The following is a 23,773-nucleotide window of genomic DNA, read 5'->3' as shown; positions in this document are numbered from 1 at the left end:
GAAAGTCAGTCTGAAATAGAGCTGCTCCCACAGAAGAAGGATAAGGGGATGTGAACCCAACTGCCTTTCCTTGCCTTTCTCCTTTGTCATGTATCCCAACATACAAAAACACTGGTTCTCAACAAAAGTGCAACACATACCTCACTAGGAATTACCAAGAAAAAAAGTATGCAGGACCATCTGCATTCAGGTAGGAAACACCATACTCAATACTGTAGGATGAACTCCAAACTTTATAAGAAAGTGAGAGGCTGACTCAGATCACCTCTGTTTAAGATTCCGGTGTTTCTTCTAAGTTAAATTCAGGTAACCACTAAACCTCTGCTTTCCTTTTTTAGCTCAGGTGGAATAAGTGTTGTGGATCTTACGTGATTACACACAGAGCATTCCTGAGTGTCATTTGTAGTATTTTCAAATCCGTATTGACCAAGATGAGAGAAAGACCATTGGCAGCCAGTTCCAGACTTGTCAGGACCCCAACTTCCTGCAGAACTTGGTTCAGGTGAAGGCTATAGCTCAAAACAATAGATGAAGAAAGATCTTTAGCCAACCTCCCTCGGACTCCATAGCTCCCCATGCATCCCTCACATGTGATATACAAAGCAAAATGCTCTGCCTTCCTACATAACCTGTTCATTTTTTCCTGTTTTGATGGTGCCACGGATCAAACCCTGGGCCCTGAACCTGCTAGACCAGCCCCTATTTTCTTTTCATCGATATTAATATTCACCATCCATTCCCCTTCCTTGCTCAAATTAGGAACAAATAACGTCCTTATCTTTTCCTTCCATTCCTGACTCTAGCTGATCAATAAGCTCTGTGGATTCTACCTGCAACACAATCATACATCAGTGTCCTTCCTCCCATTTCTACTGCCCAACTCAGGCCTGTGCTGTGCCTTCCCTGCTCTACAGCACCAGCTGTGAAAAGTCTCCCAGCCTTTGGTCACAACTACTAGCCTGCTGGGGACGAGGAACTGAACACTGACATAGTATCCATGCTGGGCCCTCCTTGCCCTGCCCGTCTTGTGGGCTAGTTTGGGAATGAGGAAATCACTGTCCTCTAGGTCAACGAATTAACACCCAGGTGTGGGTGGGGATGGATCTTGGCTTGTTGCCTTTGTGATGTTAAACTTGCCCATTGCCCACTATCTCTGTGCTGTTCCCAGAAAATCTCCCACTCCATTTCCCCTACTGTGGCTCCTAAAAATGGTAGCTAGCTGGAGATGCAGGGCCTTTGGTTCCTAGAAAGCAACTGGTTGTCCCAAGTCCCTGCTATGCACCCCTCTACTTTGTCTCTTGCTCTTTTTTCCATTTTCAATGTATGCTGTAACCTAGGCAGGAGAGTGGAACCCGCTGCTTGGGTCCCTGATAACTGGCACTGTGAGAAAGGTCTTGTAGAGGTTTCAGTGACTACATGGCACAGAGATGAAAAATGGCAGGGAGATCTGGCAAATGAAAGGGGCTCTGGAATGACCCAGTGCTCTAGGTGGAACAAAGCGCTGAGAGTCTGAGTGCCCAAGGTTTTTACTGATACCAATCAGGGAGGGGGTTGGAGATCATGGCAGAGTACAGGGGAAGAGAAACCTTGCAGGCGTGGCTATAAGGAGACAGAGCACTCTTGCACCAAGCACAGAGGCTGCCCAGTTAGCTATGCAATGGATACTCTGATGTCTGCAGGACTGGCACCTTTAATGCCAGGAAGCTTTTTGAGTTCCGTGGGCACAGCAGAGATACCATCTCATCCCGTAGCCCTGCACTCTCATAGACTCCTTCTGGAGCCTCCATTCCATCTATCAGCAGGGGGTCGATTCGCAGTAACCACTTTGCTATACTGAGACTCACTGGTCCACAGGCTGGGCTTGATCACATTTTTCTGGCCAATTAAGGGACCATCTATTTCAATATGACCAGCTCTGCACATCTCAGGGGACAGGGTTAAAAAAAAGCTCGGGGAAAGATGGAGGCAGGGGGCTTCATCTCCCAGGGAAGTGTAGCTTAGTGGCCTCCCACACTATCCTTCTAGTGTGTATACACCCATCAGTGTGGGGAACTGAAAGGTTCTTGTCCTAGTATAAATTACTGTACAGTTATGGTGGTGGTCTAATGTGGCGGAAGGCCAAAGCGGGAATGCCTACCACTTCCTGCTTCTTCCTCAGCCTTAATTGCAGCTCCCCTTCCTGTTTGCACGCACAGAGAATTCCGATTGGTTCCTCACACATCATCAATGTCTGCCCCATATTCCACTTCAATCAGAGGTCATATAACCCTCTGCCTCTCTGTATCTGGTCGAAAGAGACAGCCCAGCCACCATGGGTTGTGTGCTCCTTTCCATGTCCTCAACTCAATAAACCTGTTCATTTTGTACTTTTGCTTTTCTGTTGCACCAGAATACTCTTACAGGAACCACCCAGATGACTGTCCTCGATTCTCCTTGAAGAAAGGCAGATGTCTCCATTTTGGGTAAACTAGGCCCTGTGTCCACGTATTGATAGGTACGGAGCTGACCAGGCTATTTCTTTGTCCCTTCAATTGGCTTTAAGCAATGTGATTGGCTTGCTGAGGAGCTGATATGCAATCTCTGAAGACAGGTCAAAGAGACAGGGCAGTGTTACTCCACCCAGGGACCCCACCAAAGATGCGGTTGAACCAGGTGGGAAGGAGGGCCTTGCTCCATGCTGTCAGCTGGGACCAAGCCTCAAGAAAGAGGCTGTGATGTCCCAGGGTAAAACAGATTGTGCATCAGAACAGAAGCACTCACCCCATTTTATTAGATACTAGTTCAGTTGTGTTATGCAGATTACCCTCTCTGTATTTCTTGCCCTCTCTACATTGCTGAAGTGATCTTAGACCTCCTACCTAGCCCAGCTCACCATAGTCATGGCAGTGGCGTATTTCTTGGCACACTCACTATCACTCACCTCCAAGCCACTCCCCTCTTAGAGAATTAGCAAAACCTGAGTTGGGCTCTGAGTGGATGGGTTCGAGTGGCAGATGGATTCAACTTCCAGAAGATTCAGGTGAAACTGCTCAGCTGGAGAAGGTGTTACATTGTTCCTGTGAACCACCACTTTGGCTGGACTTAGGACCCATAGGCTCTCCATAACTGTATATGTCTTGGTGTCTTAATTGTTGCCTTGGGTTACACCGGAAGTGATAGATTAAAATTACCTCACTAGAATTCTATTAACTTCTTGGCATTACACATAAACCTTCCTGGACCGTGATAAGGGTTCTCTATACACCAGAGTTTTCTCTCACTCTCAAGTTCCTTTTTTTTAAGTTTTTATTTTATTTACTTCTTTTTTTTGACACAGGGTCTTGCTATGTAGCCTACACTAGCCTCACACTCACGGAGATGCTCCTGCCTCATCCTCCTGAGGCCTGCCATTATAGACATGCTCCAGCTTCTCTCACCAAAGTTCTGATCATTAGAATCTGGCAGTGTTGTTCAGGGGCAGACTGCATGCTTATTATCATGTGTGAGGCCATGGGTTTGATCCCAGCACCAAACTAAATAAATAAACAAATGAGAAAAAAGCAATCGAGAAAAAAATCATTTTTAAATTTGCCAAATTTTTTTTTCTTCTTTCCTCTTTATTTGTTTGTTGTTGTTGTTTTTCTTTTTGTTTTTTGAGACATGGTCACTGGAATTCACTATATAGTTTAAGGTATTCTCAAACTCTTGTTGATCTTTCTGCCTCAGTCTCCACAGTAGTGGGATTATGTATGCGTGCATCTTTCTATTAAAGTCTTTGTACAGTGCCCTCTACAGCGTGGCCTCACTTTATCTTTACAACGTAATCCCCTTCCCTGCTTTTCAATTTCCCTTACTACTTCAGGAAACCCAAGGTCTTGCTGTACCACAAAGTCACAACACGGGTTCATCCTCCTCATCTTTCACCAATGCTTCTTTTTCATGAAAGACCAACCCCTTAAGTCACTGGTTTACCAAACTCCTATTCATTCTTGTGCCCAGCCTCAAATATCAACTCTGTCCTACAATTTCCCATATTCTGCAGGCTCTTAAGCTACAGCAATCTTCTTTACTTAAAAATCTAAAGTTGGCTGAGTGTGTTGCTATATGCCTATAATTTTAGCCCTCTAGGAAGCTGAGGCAGGAAAACCTTTAAGTGTGAGTCCAGCCTGGGCAAAGTGAAACTTGGTGAGATCCTGTCTCAAAATAAAAAATAACAAAGCAAAGGAAATTCTGCTATTGATTCTATTAGTTCAGGTACAGAAACTGTGATTGCTTATATTGTTTAATCTCTTTTGCATGTCTGTATCTTGTAATCTGAGCAACCATTTTGAAGATTACAACATGCAAGACAGTGACTGCTGTTCATTTCCTGTCAGCTAGTGACATGGCCAGGAACAGAAAACTTTTCCTGCTCAACACCTAGCATCCCCTTGACCTGTTCAGAAGCAAACAGGCAGCGATCTGCTGAAAGCCCCAGGTGAAAGGAACCTGCCTTGCTATCTCCTTCCCCCAGCTTCCTTGTTTCACCTGAATCTTCTGGAAGTTGAACCCATCTGCCACTGAACCCATCCACTCACCACTCGCTGATCTTTTCATCGTCACTGAGAACAAAGAAGGTGTCTGCTGAGAACCAGAGCAGGGCACTGACTCAGCCTGGAGCCTGGTGAGTGAAACAGGTTCACTTCAGTTCATCTGAGGAGCCAGGCTAAGCTTCCCTCCAAACACACACAGTAAGCAGCATCACACACATGGCCAGGGCAGACCTCACACGGACGGAGGAGGCTGCCCCAAGTCACCTGTGCTGGGACCACAGCCTTGGCTTCCTGCCACAGGGTTAATTCCCCAGCCTGATTTCCAGGCACGGCCACAGAACCATCTGGTGCCCAGGCCACAGCGGTGACAGTTGCATAACTCCTAGGTATGTTGGTGTCATCTGGGGAAGAAAGGAAGTGATCCTTAGGACCTGGGCACATGCTATGATACCCTAAGGTTGCCTGGTTCTTTGCCTCAGCAATACAATCCTCTTTTGCGCCTGTCTTTCCGGGCCTCACTTACCTGCTTCCTTAGGCACCTGGCAGAGCCGCACTGAACCTTGCTCGGAGGCAGTCAGCTGAAGGCCTGAGCTCTGGCAGACAGCAGCTGCACTCACTGGACCACCATGTCCCAGAAGGATGTATGTCTGCCATGTCCAGAACTATTGCACTGCTGGACAGTGCCCCCAAGGACATTGCCACTCATACCTCCCCACCTCCCCCAGCTGCTGTGCTTACAGGACACTCACCAAGAGTGGATGCCACAGCTGTGTGGCCCCATCCAGTCCAACAGTCACCACTAGGAGCTCTGAGCCAGGTTGTGCAGCTGATAAGACAAGGAGACAGAGTCAGGAGGAACAAAAAAGCAAGGCACAGAGAAGAGGCCACGGAGAAGAGGAGGTGGCTGACACTTCTCCACCTGGGTGGGGCTCCAGGCCAGCTGCACACTGGCTGATGGGTCCTGAGTGGGCAGGGATGCTGGCCAGCTCCATATCTCCATGGATCCACACTTTCAAGTTCCCATCCCGACCCACAGACACCATGTGCTTTTCCTGTCCCCAGAGCACAAGATCAGAATATACTTGGGAACCAGAGGGGAGGGCAAGCATCTGGGATTTGGAAGACATCAAAGAGGGAGGAGGACTCAGGTACAATGGATGTGTGTGGCTCAGGACCGAAATCCTGCCCCGGGGTCCTGATACTAAGATGCTCTACCTGTCTCCCACATCAACCCTTAACCCCTCCACCATAATTGAGGACCAAACATGTCATTCTACCCCACCTTTTGCCTTTGGGAGTATACATGCAATGCACACAGATCCCAAAGACCTTGTAATCATCAGACTCCCCCAGTGACCTTCCCCCTGTTTTCTCACTGTAGCTACCGCAGTGTTCACAACACTCTGATGACCCAGAAAATGACCAAGCTGCTGTCCTGACTCAGGGTTCCACAGCCCACAAAGCCATCACAGGAGCAGGAGATCTGCAGTCAGAAGGGACAGGAACAGGGCTCTGGGCACCCCTCCAATGTTTTGCTAGGTGCGTAATGCCACATGCAGGACAGGAACCTTCCGAGGAGGAGCAGGGCCTCTCCTGGGGCTGAATCCTAGCTGCCATGCTGATCACTTGGTGATCTTGGCAGATTCATGTCCCTGAGCCTTGAGTTTCTTTCTCAACTATTAAGGAAGAAAATGACAAGCTACCCATCTGGTATGGTTGTAGAGGGGCTGTGTGCATCCCTAGAAAAGACTTAAAACACTCTGCCTCTTACTCAGTGAGTGTGGAATAGTCACAAAAGTACTTGTAAACCGCATTGTGTCAGTCAACAAATCCAGATAAAAGGCAAAACACCCTCAGAGCTAAGAAGAGTACAAACTGGGAAAGGATAGATCATAACACACCTATTCCCAGGTTATTTCTCTCTTTCTCATCTCTAATAAAGGACAGCATGAGAGAACACAACGTGGGGACTCCACGTTGGGAAACTAGGGTTCGCCAGCCTTGAGAACAGAACCTGAGACTCATTTTGACTAAGTGTGGCAATATGTGCAGAGAGCCTATTTCGAGCCTTATTACTCAGTAAGCATTAGCTATGCCCACTACAGTGGGCACAGGAAAGGGAATGCAATGGAGAGATTTGTCTGCCTCCAGGAATCCAACTTGGGCTCTGTGCTATCCCATGCCCTCACTCACCAGTAGGTTATCTTTGGTCCAGGCACAGCCAGTGACCCAATCACAGTGACAGATGGGGAAGGAGCGAATCAGAAATGGGGTCTGCAGTGTCCTCACATCCCAGCACTGACACTCTGGACAGGTTCCAGAGACAGCAACCCCTCAGGACCATAGGAGGAGGCAGGAGCACCAGGACCACAGAGAGCAAGAAGTTTCAAGGAGGGAAGGAAAGAGTATAACAGAGAGCAGGAGGAGACTGGCAGGAGCCTGGGCAGAGCAAGGGGCAGGAGGCAGCCATGGGAAATGGGGTGTCAAGGATCAAGAAAGCAGGCATCCTGCGGCACTCACCCATTCCCTGCCACCAGTGGCCAGGCTGCCTCCATCTACGCTGAAGCTACAGCATCTTACGTGGGCCTGGTGCCCCGGAGCTCAGTGGCGCAGAGCAAGTCTCCTGCCTTGTGCTGCTGTGTCAGCAACTGCGTGGTCCAGAGCCGTGCTGTGCAATCCTCTGCATGGGAAAGACAGAGGAAGGCTTCCTGAAGGAGGACAGAAGAGAGGCCTGGGAGTGGGGGACAGAGGCCATGATGGGGTGGAGGGCCGTGCCTGAGGCAGGGCTGAGGAGAGGGAGGAAGTGAGTGACAAGGATGTGGCGAAGCCCTGGGCCAGGGCCAGTCATCATGTGTGAATGAGCAGCACCGGAGCTCCACAGCTGCTCTCCGCAGCGTGGCTTCTCGTGGCTCTCTAACTTCCGGCCCACTTCGGCACATGCCTCTTCTCACCACTCCACAGTCCCCTTCACCTGAGAGGACCAGGCCGCTCTTCCCTGTCTCCTCCACATCTCTAGCTCTTCTCAGGGAAGCCCGCCTGTTTCTACAGCAGTCTCCTTCCAGAAATGTAAAGCATCCTGGGAGTTTAGAGGCCCCAAACTGATGCTGAAGGAGCAAGAAGAAACTGTCTAAAATGACTGCAGAAGAGAAATGCATCCAGAGTACCTTGAAGGGTGTAAAAGCAATGCCCATCTGTACAATGTCAGACATGTACATGCATTAAGTACTGGTAGAAGGAAAGTATTAGCCTATATTAAAGAAGAAAGACTGAGGAAAGCCTGCTCTGCACAGCCAGGAGATGCTGGCAGGTGGCCAGGCCCAGCACCGCCTTCTGGTTTCTGGGCAGCAGCCAGAGGGACCCAAGGGCACTTTCCTTCAGCAGCCAGCCTTGCAGGGTGCGGTCTTCTGCACCACTCACCAATACCTGGGGACTCAGCCAGGCCAGTGCAGACACTGCACCAGCTGGGATCCTGGAGAAAGTCACAGAGGCTGAGAGGAAGACATGGGAAAGGGCTGAGGTAAGGAAGGGCATCCTTTTTCTAAGGGTGCAAAAATGCATCCAACACCACTTCAGTACCTGAAAGGATTCTGTAGAATCTTAATGCCCTCTGTTCTGTACCCAACTTCCACCTGCTCTCTGTCTGGGCTGAGAGCCACTGAGGGGGCAGGAGAGAGAGGAAGGGAACCCAGGAATCCCCTGGACCGACCCAGAGAGGCTGACCACACCTGAACACGGGAGCCAAAAAAACGGATTAAACACATTCTACCTGATGACCTAGTCATTCACCCAGATGACAGTCACCACATTAAGTTCCTCCAAGAGGCTCGTGAGCACTGCCAGCCACACGCTACTTCCCTCTCCTGTAGCTCAGCCACCCAGATCCTCCAGGCCCAGCACAGGCGCCTCCATCACCCAAACCTCCTGCCTTTGCTACACCCTCCATATATCCCACCATAACCCCCCGAAGCCAGACCTTGCCGTCCTCACCAGCTGTCAGTAACTGGTTTGGGGCATGCAGGATAAGCACAGCAGAAACAAAGCCATAGTGGGCAGGGAAGGCAGCCACCCAAGCCCCCTCTTTCCAGGCCACAGCTCCCCCATCCTGTCCAGCTGGCCTACAGCAATGACCCACCCAGGTGCACTGAAGGCCAAAGTTCAAACAGAGGCTCCTGGGGCCCCCAGTTCCTACACAGGAAAGGAGATACGGAAATGTCAGGGCTCACTCTCAGCAGAACCCAAAGTGACACTGATGCAGATAGATGCACATCCCTCCCTGAGTGGTACTGGGGGTCTTCTACCTTGGTGGCTTTGAACCCATCCCCCTGGAAGAACTGATGCTACCCACCCAGCTGCTGGTGGCCAGTGCCTGCCTCTCTGGGTGGAAGGCAATGCAGTTGAGGGGCTCAGCACCAGTGTTCCAGAAGGATAGCTGCCTATGGTCCATGTCCCACAGCTGGAGGAGACAGAATAGAGAAATCGGGGTGCCACGTACAGATGCTGAGCTTCTTAGTCTCACAGCCGCAACACCAGCTCATCCAGTCCCCTCCTGCAATAAGCGAGGGCTCCCCAGGCCAAGTGGTCAGCACCCCAGCCATGCTGAGAGGAGAAACACGCAGGGCTGATTCTCAGTAGCTCACTTTGTGGCTACCTTTAGGCAGCCTCCCAGGCACACGGTGGCCAGCAGCCATCGGTCAGGGCTCAGGCAGCAGCCCGTGTTTTGGTACTGGTCAGCCTGGGTTTGCAGCACCCTATCCCAGGAAGACAAAGTCAGGTCCTGAGTCCAAGTGGCCAAGGCTCCCTCCTCATTCCTTTGCCCCTGGTTTCTCAGAGGGACAGGCCTCACTCAGAGACACGGGAGGACGACTCACCAACAACCATGCTGAAGGTCCCAGAGCTCCAGGAGCCCATCAAAGGCAGTAAGGAACAGGGCTCTGTCTAAGGTAAACACAGAAGGAGATCGCATCTCAGCCACTCACTACAGACTTCTCCTGTGCAGCAGGATGGGAGGGGAGGTCAGGCTGCTTCCTAACTTTCCCTGTGCAACCACTCCAGCCCCAGCCAAAACCAAGGCTGAGATGAGAAAGGCTTGAGCCCCAGCTCTCACATTTCCAAATGGAACCCACCCCCCAATCCAAGTCTGCCTCTTCCCCTACTCCCAAACCCCACACCTATTCCCCACTCGTGGATTTTCATGGGTCTCATGGTTTGGATTCCATGAATGCACAGAGAGTGCTGCCCCAGGGCTCCTTACTCAGCCAGAGGCCTCCCTTCCTCCACCCTACATCTACTTTCCACTTGACTACATGCTCTCGATGATGGCAGCAGTGTGGTTTTGTTTTGTCATCTTACCTGTATGTCTTCTCCCGTCTGATTATGGAATGGGGCAGACAGTGAGCCACACTGACAGCTGTGCTTCTTGTCATGTACAGTGCTGTGAAGGTTTGAGTCTGAATGTCCCCCAAAGCCTCATATAGTCCTGGGGATGGGCTTTCCAGAGGAAGCTGAATCTAGAGGTTGTGATTGATTCATGGTCTAATGCTGGGATTAAGGGGCTGACTGCTACCCCCACCCTAGGACAGGCAGTCTGCATACACTGCAAAGGACACAAAGAGCCCCGATCTTGTCTCCTCCCTTTGTGGCTTTTGGAGTCTTCAGCCACCAGGAATGTCTGGCTGGCTTCCCGGAGTCACTCTGCCTTGTAACCACTGGATGATGGATTGCAAGCCCCACAAACTGTGAGCCAAATAAACCTTTCCTCCTTTAACTTTGGGTGGTGGGTATTTTGTCTCAGCAATAAGAGAAAAGTAACTAAGACAAGTGCTTAGAAATGGGCTCTGGGGCATCAAATATTGGCTATATGGATTATTCTTTATTTGTATTTTTTTTACTTTATTTTTTGTCAGTAGTAGGAATTGAACCCACAGCCTTTATGTTGAGCTATATACCCTGGCTTTTCTTTATTTTTATTGACTTTTGTCCCTCTGAATCAGAATCCTCCTCTCCACTGATTAGGTCAAGTTTTATGGTCAAGTTTCCAGGGCCTGGAGTCACAGGTCTCACCTCTGCTGACCCGGCACGCACACTCTGGGGTTTATTGAGTCATCACAGCATGCGCTGGAAGTGCCCTCGCTGGGAGAACAGGGGGCCTGGCAGCTCACAGGTGAGTATGCAAGTATGCTTGGCGAGTATGCTCACAGGCTGGTTGGCAGCCTGCTGGTGCAGAATTAGGGGGTAGCTCCTGAGGACTGGGGCCTGCTGCCTCAGGAAGATGCAGAATGCTGCCACATCGGCCTCAAGGAGCTTTGGTTCCTCCTCAGGGGCTGAAGAACCTAGACGAGAGAAACACAAAGTCACTAGAGAGCCAGCCAGATTCCCTTACCCAGAACACCACATGAAATCATCTCATTGTCTACAACAGTCTCCAAGTGTAGTCATCTGGTCCCACATCAGAAACACATGTGCAAAGTAACATGCAGATTTGGACCCTACTGCTGACCTAGGGAAGCAGAATCTGGGGCTCTCAGCATCTGCAATTTGAACACATTTCCTAGATTGACGTTCTGCCCCTAAACAAAATCTGAGAACTTCTGATCGAAGAGGTCTAAAGCAAAAGGTCTCCAGAGAACCAAAAGCCCACCCTCCTGGCATGTTCCAATTCTGGGAGAAACCTGGCCGCTTTCCCTTTACTCCTCCCCCTCAGCAGGGCTCTTCTGAGCACACTCAGGAACTCAAGCTCAGAGAGGAAACCATGCAGGAGCTCCTCTCACCATAGAGGGTGTGAGCCTCCAAGAGCCTAGGGAGCAGACCCAAGTCCAGGGTTGCATCCATCACCTACAGACTGGTGAGGAACTTCACCAGGAGGGCCTGGTGCCTGCTCTGGAGCTGGGAAGCTCGAGTTTCACTCATTAGCCATTGGAAGAGGTGTTGAGGAGGTTATAGGAGGAGGCACTGTCTACTCCCAGACCCTGCATCTGCGGTTAGGACCCTGACCACTTGGGGAACAACAGACCTCAAGGAGGACTGGGAAACTGAAACGGAAAAGGTGAAGGGACTTGGGCAGGGAGGTAAATGGAAGTGGGCATAGTGGAAGTGGGCAGAGGATAGAGGTCTAAAACCAGGCCAAGAAACCAGGTGTGGTGGCACAACCCTGTAAGCCCAGCACTCCAGGAGGCGGAGGCATGAGGATGGCCCAGCCTGGGCCACTTAGTGACTTAGTGAGACTGTCTGAAAATAAGGATAAAGGGCTGAGTATGTACCTCAGTGCAGGGCCTGTGCTAAATCCCTAGTGTCATGAAGTCAAACAAATAAGAATGGCCAAGGAAATTGCTTGGGAAAGGTGCCTGTGGGATCTGGGGACTGACCAGATGGGAAGGCAGGTCTCCCAGAGCCTCTGGAGGACAATGTCTGAAGAGACTTGAAGTATTATGCACGTCTTCCAGAGCAGAGCTCTAAGGAAAAAAAAAAAAAAAAAAAACTAAGTGCCAGGCACAGTGGCACAAACCTATGATGCCAGCACTTTGAGGCTGAGACAGGAGGATCATTTCATGCTTGAGGGTGGCCTGGGCTGCAGAGCGACTTCAAAGCCAGCCTGAGCTACACAGCAAGGCACTGTCTCAGAATGACAAACATCCCACCAAAAAAGACACTGAAAAGGCCTCAACCCTGCAGCATCGTGAAGGTCACATCCCTTGAGCTACAGCAGGGTCATCCACCCACTGAAATACCAAGGGTTGGGATCACAGATAGGGGCACCCGTGGGTGGTCCTGGCCTTAGGTGCAGGCTGCAGACTTAGTGCTGAGATGACTGGGGTTATGCTCACCTGCTGTGTTCTCCAGCCCTCACCTTTTCCCATAACGGTGCTTGGCTGCTGTCTTCAGGGGCCCATCTAGGAGGTGGAGGCGGGCATCAGGGTGCTCCAGAGGCCCCTCCCCTAACAAACTGTGCCCGGGAGAACTGGGCAGAGGAGCAGGGAGGAGAGGAAGGAGGCCAGTCAGGGAGCACCCTGGCTCAGTGTTGGCCTCCATCCCACCTCACTTGGGGTTAGAGTTAGAATTGCATCTGACACAGAGCCTGTGAGGCAGTTGTTAGTGCTGCCCCAAAGAAGGGGAGAGGAAGACAGGGTCCTGGCTCAAAGATGGGAAGGTGCAGTGCAGTGGGCAGAGGGAGCTGGGCTGGGACACCTGTACCTATGCAGGCTCTGCATGAGGTGGGCAAACGGGCCCATGGGGTAGGGCTCTCCACTGTTCCCAGCAGCCACCACTTCTCCCCAGCTTAGCCCTCTTGGGCAGAATTCACCATGCATGGAGCACTGTTTGCAGTGCTCCACCATCAGATCTAAGAGCCCAAGCAATCTGAGGCACAACGCAAAGCAGAAGGTGTACCCATGCTCAAGACACCTGGCCCCACCTTGCCCTGTATGGGGAGATCCCACCTGTATCACAGCATACAACCCCTAAGCATCTCTGTCTCCCATCCTGTCCCACCACTGACCACTGCGTATGACTTTCCAGGGAGGCCAAGGCTCTGGGAAGGACATCGTGGCTGTGCTCCTGCTTCAGCGTGCTCAGGAGTGCTCCAGCAGCAGGGGGGTACAGTGGCAGGCAGGGAACAAAGTCTCTCAGAAACCTAGGAGGGGAAGGCCTAGGCATCACAGGGGCAGAGAGAGGCAGCTTGGGCTTGGGAAGGGAAGGGAGCAGGAGGTGCAGCACAGGGAGAGAGACAGGTAGTGAGAAGTAAGTGTCAAGGTGACACAAGGATGGGGAAAGGATGATCACAGATGACAAGGGTGACACATGGGTGTGAGGTATGGGTTCCAAGAAGCTGGATGGAGAATGGGAAGTGGGTTAGGACTTGGCAGACCAAGAGCAACCAACATGCTCTTAGGGCATGTAGAGCCTCAGGTGATCGGTGAGCAGGCGCAGGTAGAGTGGCAAGCCTGACCCCCACTTCACTAGAAGCAGTTTCATCTGGTGAGATGTAAAGAACTCAGTGTGGGGGCCAGGGAACCTATCACAGCCTGCCTCTCTCCCCAGCACCAAGCTCACACCAAGCAATCTGAGGCACAACGTAAAGCACAAGGCACTGTCTCAGAATGACAAACATCCCATCACCAAGGCAGCTCCTTCTCTGAGAGTCAGACAGCCCTTAGCAGGACTTCTGGGTACAGCCAGCCAATGACTCTTGTCAGGATACTGGCATGGTGCAGCCTACACCCCAGTAACTGGTTGTCTGCTCTCCTCTAGTGGTCCTGGAGAGGCATTCTTATTAACAAATTCCCCAGTCAAACATGCTTGAGAAAACAAACAGAAGCCCATGCAGGCCAGGGGACAACCTCAGCACATCATGTCCTCCCAGCTCCCAGAGCTACCCCACTCACCCACCAGCCCTGGCCCAGGTCCAATCTGGTTACCTAAAAGTGACTTCTCCAGCCTCTTCCCATAGAGTGTTAGCTCTTCCCTCACCAGCTGAGCCCAGGAAGACAGCTCCTGGGGCCCCAGGGGTACCACATGGGCACACTGGCTCTGTTCAAAGGTCTCCCCAAGCCAGAGTCACTAGACATACTCAGCACCAGTGTACCAACTGTGATTTGGGGGCCAAGGAGTAGAAGGCAGAGGTAAAGGGAAGAAACTATGTTAGAGAGGCCTCTCTTCCTAAGGGCATGATTCCTCCCACTAAATCACAACATCCCAAATTCCTTCTCATACTCACCTGCAGAAGGGATTTGGGATCCAATCCGACATCAGCTGCCCATTTTCATTCACCAGTTTGTCAGCCCCATCAATGATCAGGACCAGGGTCTGGCCAGGCTGCAGGGTCTCAGCACTCATGGGCAGCTACTTCTGCTGGAGCTCCCACACCAGGCCCCTGTGTGGGGAAGGCAGTTGGGGTCAGAGGCATGGAGAGCTGCAACAGCTGCAGCAACTGCAGCTGATGAAGGGGCCCATATGCACCGGTGTGTGCTGGGGGCAGGGGGCACTGGTTTTGTGCAATTTTCTATGCAGATGGGTACACAGGTATCTGAGGAGGTTGAGGGCAAGACTCTGGTCAGGGCGGGCTCCTGAGAAGTGGAAGAAGACTGAGAATGCCACCTTGGCCCCCCAGGAGCCTGCAGGGTGGACACAGGGATGACTGCATGGGATAGGAACAAAAATATGCTCACATTTTATTAACTACACAAGCTCCTGTGCACCACCCTCTCAGTTACTCAGTACCTCCACAACCCCAATACGTAGGCCCACCCCTGGGACTCCTACAAGGAAGGTGGTGTTGCTCTGTTCTGACTTCCCAGTCACCAGGCTCAGCTTCCCTCAGGGCGGCATCAGCTGCCTCACTGTGTCCTGAAGCAGCTTTGGCTGGGCAGGACTCGGTGGGCTCCATAGCTCCTGAAAGGTGGCCTGCACCAACTCATCCACCAGGATGGACACCAGCCCCTGCAGCTCTGCCCCAGGTTGAGGGTCACAGGGCAGAAATTACTTAGACTTCCTAGCTCTGACTTCCAGAATCCCCATCCAAGAATCTCCTCATTCCCCTCTCCATTCCTGTTGCCATCACAACTTCTGCTCACCAGTAGATAGAGCTTCTGGATCATGTTCCACACATCCTGGAGAACCAACTGCCCAAACTCCTCTAGTCCTCCAGTATAGGGCCAGTGGCAGCTATACCCCCCTCCCATTCACAGGAGTATCTGCAGGCAAAGCAAACACACCAGAGGCAAAGTGGGCCTGGCTCCCCATGCCACATCCCACTATCCACAGAGCTCCTCACCTCCCCAAACTCACCTACAACAGAAGATTTCTGTCTGCTGAGGTAACTCTGAAGTTCTGACATTCTCTGGGAGGCCTCTTCAGATTGAACTGTCAGGTCTCAGGTCTCTGGCACAGAGCTGGCTACCAGAGATACCCAAGAATGAGGTGAGAGGCATGTCACTCAGAGACTGGTAGGGCCCCTCCCATTGTCCCCCATCACCAGAAAAGGCACTGTAAGTTTCTTCCAGGCCTATTTGGGTCCTACCCAGTAACCCCCCAAAGGGTCTAGAGGCACCTGCACTCCATCTCCTGAACCAAAAGTGCATAGAGCAATTTGCATCCCACAGGGAAGACTTAGCATGGTGCTTGGAGACTGGTAAGGCCCTACCCAGCATCCCCCATCACCAGAAGACCCATAGGAAGGTCCCTGTGGGCCTATTTGGGGCCCACCTGTGACCTCAAGTAGCTGGGAGCCACCTATTAAGGCCTGTCTAACGACCTCCACTCAACTAGGGAAACTCTGCAATAAGGATAGACATTCTCAACCCAAGAAACAACTGACACCTTGCCTTCAGCTTCCTTAAGGGAATATAGGAAAAAGACAAAAAAAATTCATGCAATAAAGAATGAAAAAGGCAAAATCACTATATACCCTGTGAAAATACAGAATAGCACCAACACCTACTTTAAAAAACTCTGTTCTCATAGATTTGATAACACAGAAGAAATGGACAGATTTCTACAAACATATGAATTACCAAAGCTGCATCAAGAAGATGTAAAACTGCTGAATAATCCAATTTCAGTTAATGAAATTGAAAATGTAATTAAAAGCTTACCAACAAAGAAAAGTCCAGGTTCTGATCAACTAGCTGTGGATTCTAGAATAAATTAAAAGAAGACTTAATGTTGACACTTCTCAAACTTTTGAATGAACTTGAAAGAGAAGCAATTCTCCCTAATTCATTCCTGGAAGCAAGTATTACTCTAATACCAAAACCAGCAAACGACTCAACCAAAACACAGAACTATAGGCCAGTCTTCCTAAATGAACATAGATGTGTAAATTCTCAATAAAATACTGGCAAACAGAATGCAACAAATCACCAAGAAGATTATACACCATGACCAACTGGATTCATCCCAGGCATGCAGGGATGACTCAACATACACAAATCAATAAATGTAATCCACCATATCAATAGAGCCAAAAATAAGAATCACATGATCATTTCTATAGAAAAAGCTTGTGATAAGGTCCAACACTTATTCATGATAAGAATCTTACAGAAAATTGGGAGTAAGGAAGATGGCAGATCAATAAGTAACTGGGGGAGTTCGTGACAACCAATCCAACCCAACAAGGTACAGAACCTCTCTGAGAGAAACAGTTCAGACACTAGACTTTACCACCATGGCAAAGACCCTACAAAAGGAGAGGGATTCTCATGACCCAGAAAGAAACTAAGGAAAAAGAAAAAGAATGTGGACAGAAGGCTGGAGCCAGACATGATCTCACCAGAGCTGGCCCAACTCAAGTTTGCAGTGCTCTCATCAGAGCTGGTCAGAACACAGTCCCAGTGCTCTCTTCAGAGCCACAGTTGTGCTGAAGTTGGGGGTTGGTGAGCCCAATGGAGAACAGAGCCAGCGTGGAGACATGCACTAACCTGTAGTGCATGCTCAGAATTTGTACACCACCCCCCTCCCGCGCAGGAGAGGGATGACTGACTGGATGACATATTGGTATTGGGCAGGATGGGCCTGAACAAGGAATGGCAGTAACCTCAGTTGGCTGCTCCCTGCCCAGAGCAGATTGGTGGGATCAGCTTGGACTGGGTCATACCTCTGGCTGGGACACCAATAGCCAGGGATGAAATTGTCCCCAAAGTTGTTCTGAACCAATTCCATCTACACAGCGCACACTAACATGGTGAAGGTCCCCACTGGTTGGCTAGCTTGGAGAGGAGGGGCCAGTCTACACTGCACCTTCTTGCACCTCAGTCACCAACAGCAAACTGGAGAGGACAGAAATCCCTAGTCAGCACACTTCAGAAGAAGCATAACCATATAGAAAGGGGGCTGGACCTCCACCACACACCTGTATGGAAGAAACAAGAAACATGACAAGAGAAAGAAATAAGAAAAAGCCTCCAGACAACCCAGGGAATGTACATCCAGGAGAGGTAAATACAAAAGAGATCAAGGGCAACAAACATGGAATATTGGACACGGCATCAGCCAACATAAAGAAACATCTTTGTGACATCATAGATGAGCTCAAAACTGAAATATTAATACAAGTAAAGCAAGATATAAAAGTAATAAAAGAAATGCTAAGCACCTCTCAAGAATACACAGATGGAAGAATGGAGGAACCAAAAAAAGGAGAGAAACCTTTGATGAAGACTATACTTAAAAACCTAGAACACATGAAACAGATTCAAAGAGATTACCAGAAATTAAAAACTCCACTGAAAGCTGGCAAAATTGCCTGAAAGAAGCTAGAGACAGCTTAACAAAACTTGAAGATAGGTTTGCAGTGTGTGAACACAAAAGGAAATATCTCTTAAAAATAACAAGGAAACAGGCAGTAACAATACAAAGACTAGAAGATGACAAGAGGATCTATAACTTAAAAATAAAAAATGTGAGTGAAGGAGCAGTGGTAAACACAAAGAAAATACAAATGCTATTCACAGAAATAATTAAGGAAAAGTTCCCAAGCATGGGAAAGGGAAATGATACTCAGATGTATCAGGCATACAGAACTCCAGCCACCTACAACCAAACAGAGCTATACCCAGACATATAATAATCAGGATCCCAGAAATTCTTCACAAGGACAGAATATTAAAAGGCATCAGAGAAAAGAAATAGATCACATATAAAGGAAAACCCATCAAAATCACAACAGACTTCTCAACACAAACCATCAAATCAAGAAGAGCTTGGAGCAAAGTATTTCAAGCCCTGAAAGAAAATAACCTCCTACTCAGATTGATGTACCCTGGAAAACTATCTCTCAAAATTAATAGAGAAACAAGATACTTCTATGACAAAGAGGAACTGGGGGAGTTCGTGACCACCAATCTAACCCTACAAAAAATACTGAAGAACATTCTAGAGAGGGAGAAAAAAAACCAGGATTTCAGGAACAGTAGAATAGAGGCCTCAATGAATGGGGCAGACAGTGGAATAAAAGAGAAAAGTAAACAATCAATGGCAGAAAAACAGCATAGCAAAAATGAGGCAGAAAAGGTTGCTATAATCTCTAACATAGATGGCCTTGACACACTAACAAAAAGAAACACAAGCAGAGTAGATCAAGAGATAAGGTCCATCAAGATGCTCTGTATAGGAAATGTAATTAACCTGAAAGAGGGTTTATGAACCAAAAGTCAAATATGAGAAAACAATGCTCTATGTGACAGGGAACCAGAAAGAAAAAGGGGCAGCTTGTCCAGCAGCTGCAGATAGGTTGGAAAGACATGACAGTTGTGTGCAACGGAGAAAAACCTTGCAGCTTTTGTAGGTAAAGGAATACAACTTAAGATCAATCCCAGGGGTAAAAAGGTTCAGAACCACTTAGGTAAATAGGGGGTTGCACCACTAACATAAAAACTAAAGGAGTTAGTAGGACCCTAAATGTACAATGCACCCTGTGAAAGTGAAAGGGGAGGAATTGTCTATAAAAGGAAAGCAGAGGACATCGTTAATAGTGTATCAGGATTTAAAATCCACATAGTCCTTGTTGCTCTGTTTAGCTTGGTTATATTCTGTTCCAGTCTGTCTACTTCTACTAGACTTGAGTGTGGGAAGCCCTGTAATTGGCTGCCACCTTATATCTGCAGGCCACATCACCTTAACCCCCTCTAGGAGTTAAGTTTGGTAGTTAAGCAGCTCCTTGCCTAGCCTGTTTGGCTCATTAAGGGATTATGCTAATCAGCCTGCCTTATGAGCGAGCGTGGGAAATTTGAAAATTTGAATTAACCTGTAACCCTCGGTCTTGCCACTGTTGCTAAGTTACCTGCTGATGTCTCAGAACCCAACTCCCTCTTCCCCCAATGCCCTATATATTTGTTACTCTTTCCTTGAATAAACGAGACTTGATCGGACTTTTATTAGTCTAGTCTCCATTCTTCGCATCTCTTGCCCCCTTTTATCCCCTTTCCCCCTCTAGGGTCTCTGTGGACTTACCCGCAGGCCAGGACACTTGAGGGCACAGACAGCTATTCCAAAAATAGCAGGATATACTCCAGTAACCATCCTTAATTTCCTATTAACTTAATCTGAAGCCCTGTATTATTTACACTGTCTTATTATGACTGATCTTATTTGAATCTGTTTTGTTAGATTGTTGTTTTGTATTGACTGATTTTATTCAAATCTGTTATGATTGATAGTATCTAGTCTGAGAATATAGGCAATTACTCTGAGGATGACAAGATTTACTAGGATACTCACCCTGGCTTGACTATTACTAGCTTTTGAAGTCTTATAATGTCTCCAATGTTTTGTTTTTATTAATATTGTTATGTACTGCTATGTTCAACTATACTATACCTGATGATACAGACAATTCTATTGAAGATAACAAGAGATATCATAGTAACCAATGTATATCACCTTGTATTGTGGTTTTATATGACTTTTTCATTCCATGTTTTTCTAGGAATTTGTTTTGTTTTGTTCTGTTTTTCCATTCAAAACAGAAAGGATAGGTATACATGTAGAGACTCATACATGCATAAAACTTCTAAACAGTTTATGAGAACTGATTATATAATGCATGATGAAACGCACAACTGCTTTGAAGGGACACTAAGGTACTGAGTACTGATTCTGTAGTGTCATGATTGAAATCCAGCAATACTAATAGTCTTTGTTCAGAGTGATTTTAGTCTGTTTCGTTTTCTATAATTTCAACATATGTGAAGGTATGGACAGCTAATTTGAAGAGAATGCGAGACACTATAACAGCCATTGTTGACCTCTTTATTGTCTGGTCTCGAAGACCTAAAATGCCTTCATCATCCTGTTCTGATCAGGTTTATACTATGTTGTTTTGTATGAATTCACTGTATGTGAAGATATGAACAACTATTTGGAAGAAGATCTCTGGTTATTTTGCTTTGAAATCTGTATCACTTACATTGTTTTCTTATGTTCTGTTTTGTTACGTTTAATTTTACTCTCTTTAAAATAAAAATTTTTTTTAAAAATTGGAATAGATGGTCTTTATTTCAATATGATAAAAGATATCTATGAAAAACCAACAGCCAGCACAATATTAAATGGTCAAAAACTGAACACTTTTACTCTAAAATCAGGAACAAGTCAATGATGTCCATTATCACCACTCCTATTCAACATAGTGCTGGAAATACTAGCCAGAGCAATTAGACAAGAGAGGGAAATAAAAGGGGTAAGGATAGGAAAAGAAGCCGTTAAGTTATCATTATTTGCAGCTGACATGATACTCAACATACAAGAGCCCCAAAACTTCATTGAAAGACTCCTAGGTATAATAACTAAAGTCAGTAATGTAGCTGGACACAAAGTCAACACAGAAAATCAATAGCATTGCTATACACAAACAAAACATTCACTGAGAGAGAAATAAGAGAAGCCACACTCATTACAATAGCATCCAAAAAAAGGAAATAATTAGGAATCAGTCTAACAAAATAAGTAAAAAAAATCTATTCAGGGAAAATTATTATACCCTGAAAAAAGAAATTGAAGAGGATCTCAGAAAATGGAAAGACATACCTTATTCTTGGATAGGAAGAACAAATATTGTGAAAATGGCCATTCTCCCAAAATTGTTACACAGATTTAATTCAATTCTAATCAAAATATCACTATCATATTTCACAGATCTAGAGGAATAATTCCTAAAATTCATCTGGAACCAGAAAAGACCTCAAAAAGGAAAGGCAATTCTGAGCAACAAAGGCAAGGCAGGAGGCATCACAATCCCTGACTTGAAGTTACACTATAAAGCAACTGTAATAAAATCAGTATGGTACTGGAATAAAAACTGACCTGAAGATCAATAGAATAGATTAGAAGATACAACTACAACTACAAACACACTCAACCACCTTATCTTTGATAAAGAAGCCAAACACATTCACTGAAAGAAAGATAGTCTTTTTAATATGTGATTCTGGAAAAACTGGCTCTCCATATAAAAACTAAAATTAGACCCATGCCTATTAATATATACTAAACTAAAGTCAAATGGATCAAATGTCTGAATATTAAAACAGAAATACTAAATCTGCTAGAAAATAAAGTAGGTAGAAATCTTGAAAACATAGGGGTAGGTAGAGAATTCATGAACAAAACTCAAACCACACAGGAAATGCTTCCCAGAATCAATAACTGGGATCTCCTCTTATTAAAAAGGTTTTGCATGTCAAAATAAATCTCCAACAGAGTAAAAAGAAACCCACACATTTTGAAAATATTTTTAAAATTTTAAGAGCTGTTAGGGAAAAGAAACAAATCACTTATAAAGCAAAGTCAATCACAATTACAACTGACTTCTCAGCACAAACTCTAAAGTCAAGGAGAGCTTAGAGCAAAGTATTCCAAGTCCTAAAGGAAAACAGGCTTCCAACCCACACTGACTATCTTTCAAAATTGAGGAAGAAATATGTTACTTTCAGGACAAAGAACAACTGAGGAAATTATTGACCACAAAACTAGCACTGCAAAATATTCTGAAGGACATTCTAGAAAGAGATAATAAGGACCACAACTCCACTCACCCTAACAGAGAGAATCCAACAGGAAGGGGAAACAATTGGGAGAAAAAAGAAAAAAGGGAAGGAGCTAATAGTAGGAAAACCACGTGACATGGATAAATCAAAACATATCAGCTTTTTTTTATTTTAAAGAGAATAGAACAAAAGAGAGAACAAAGCAAATCAGAACAGAACAATGCAAGCACCGCAGCACTTCACAGCAAGACAACTGGGTATCAACAGTAGCTACCATAATGTCTCTTTTTTTGAAACAGTTGAGCATACCCTGACACACAGTAATATCAAACATAACAAAGTAGTATAATATCGTTCAAGAGAATGAAAGCATCACTCAGAACTTCAAAACCAAATAACAGGAAATGAACAATGGCTACTATAATACCTCATTTTCCTTAAAAATTTTGTTTATACCATCACACATAATAAAATCTAATAAGATACAACAGGATAGAACCAATCAAAACAGAAGAAGAAAAGCATGGTAGGACTTCAAAGCAAGATGATAGTAAATCAGCAATGGCTGCCATAATGTCTTGTTTTTTTCAAAATAGCTGTTTTGTCACGTGGTTTTCCTACTATTAGCTCCTTCCCTTTTTTCTTTTTTCTCCCAATTGTTTCCCCTTCCTGTTGGATTCTCTCTGTTAGGGTGAGTGGAGTTGTGGTCCTTATTATCTCTTTCTAGAATGTCCTTCAGAATATTTTGCAGTGCTAGTTTTGTGGTCAATAATTTCCTCAGTTGTTCTTTGTCCTGAAAGTAACATATTTCTTCCTCAATTTTGAAAGATAGTCAGTGTGGGTTGGAAGCCTGTTTTCCTTTAGGACTTGGAATACTTTGCTCTAAGCTCTCCTTGACTTTAGAGTTTGTGCTGAGAAGTCAGTTGTAATTGTGATTGACTTTGCTTTATAAGTGATTTGTTTCTTTTCCCCTAACAGCTCTTAAAATTCCATTCTTGTGTTGAATTTCTAGAATCTTGAAAGTGATATGCCTGGATATAGATTTATTTATTTTTTTATCATTGCTAATTGGAGTTCTATATTCCTCATTTATTTGTATGTTAAATTCTTTTTCTCTACCAGGAAACTTTTCTGCCACAATATCTGTGAAGATGTTTTTAACGTCAGTTGTGGTATCTCCTACTTGTTCATTGACTACAATTAATCTGATGTTATTCTCTTTTGTCTCATCTAGCAGCTGCTGGATTGATTTCTCATGGTCCCTTGCTAGTTTTGAGAAATCTTTCTTTTCCTGGTCACTAACTACAAGCCTGTCTTCAGTATCTGAGATCCTGTCCTCACATTGGCCTAATCTGCTTTGAATACTTCCAATGGAGTTTTTATTCTCCTGGATATCTATTTGACTCTGCTTTATGGATTCCATTTCTTTCCTGTGCTGCACTTCCATAACTTGCTTAAGCTCATGTATTTTTTTGTCTGTGTCTGCTCTAACACTGTTAAGCATGGTGTGTATTTTGGTAATCTCTATAGTTATTTAAGAGATTACTTCTGATTTCATTTTTTCCAGATCTCCATTTAGTTGCTTTGTTGTTTCTGGTTCAGAGAGACCTGGTGGGGCTTTCAGATTGTTCCATCTCAGTGCCCCCTGGGTTTGCCTTTGATGAACTGTATGTCTGGGGTTGCATCTTAAGTGGTTTCTCATATCTTTTCTTTTTTTAGTTTAATTCCTGGAGTGATTCTTGTAAATTGCTTATGGTAGGTTGCTTTATTGGTAGTATTTAGGGC

At 46.5% G+C, this 23,773-nt stretch overlaps 1 pseudogene; it reads right to left on the bottom strand.

The window, feature by feature from the left end:
* Positions 1-364: 364 nt before the first annotated feature.
* Positions 365-23,773, bottom strand: part of LOC100733799 (telomerase protein component 1-like) — a 29,681-nt pseudogene continuing 6,272 nt past the window's right edge.

Source organism: Cavia porcellus, unplaced genomic scaffold, assembly GCF_034190915.1.
Source record: "Cavia porcellus strain 051 isolate PalLab524CR breed Dunkin Hartley unplaced genomic scaffold, mCavPor4.1 scaffold_1, whole genome shotgun sequence".
NCBI lineage: Eukaryota > Metazoa > Chordata > Mammalia > Rodentia > Caviidae > Cavia > Cavia porcellus.
This window is presented reverse-complemented; position numbering and strand designations above follow the sequence as displayed.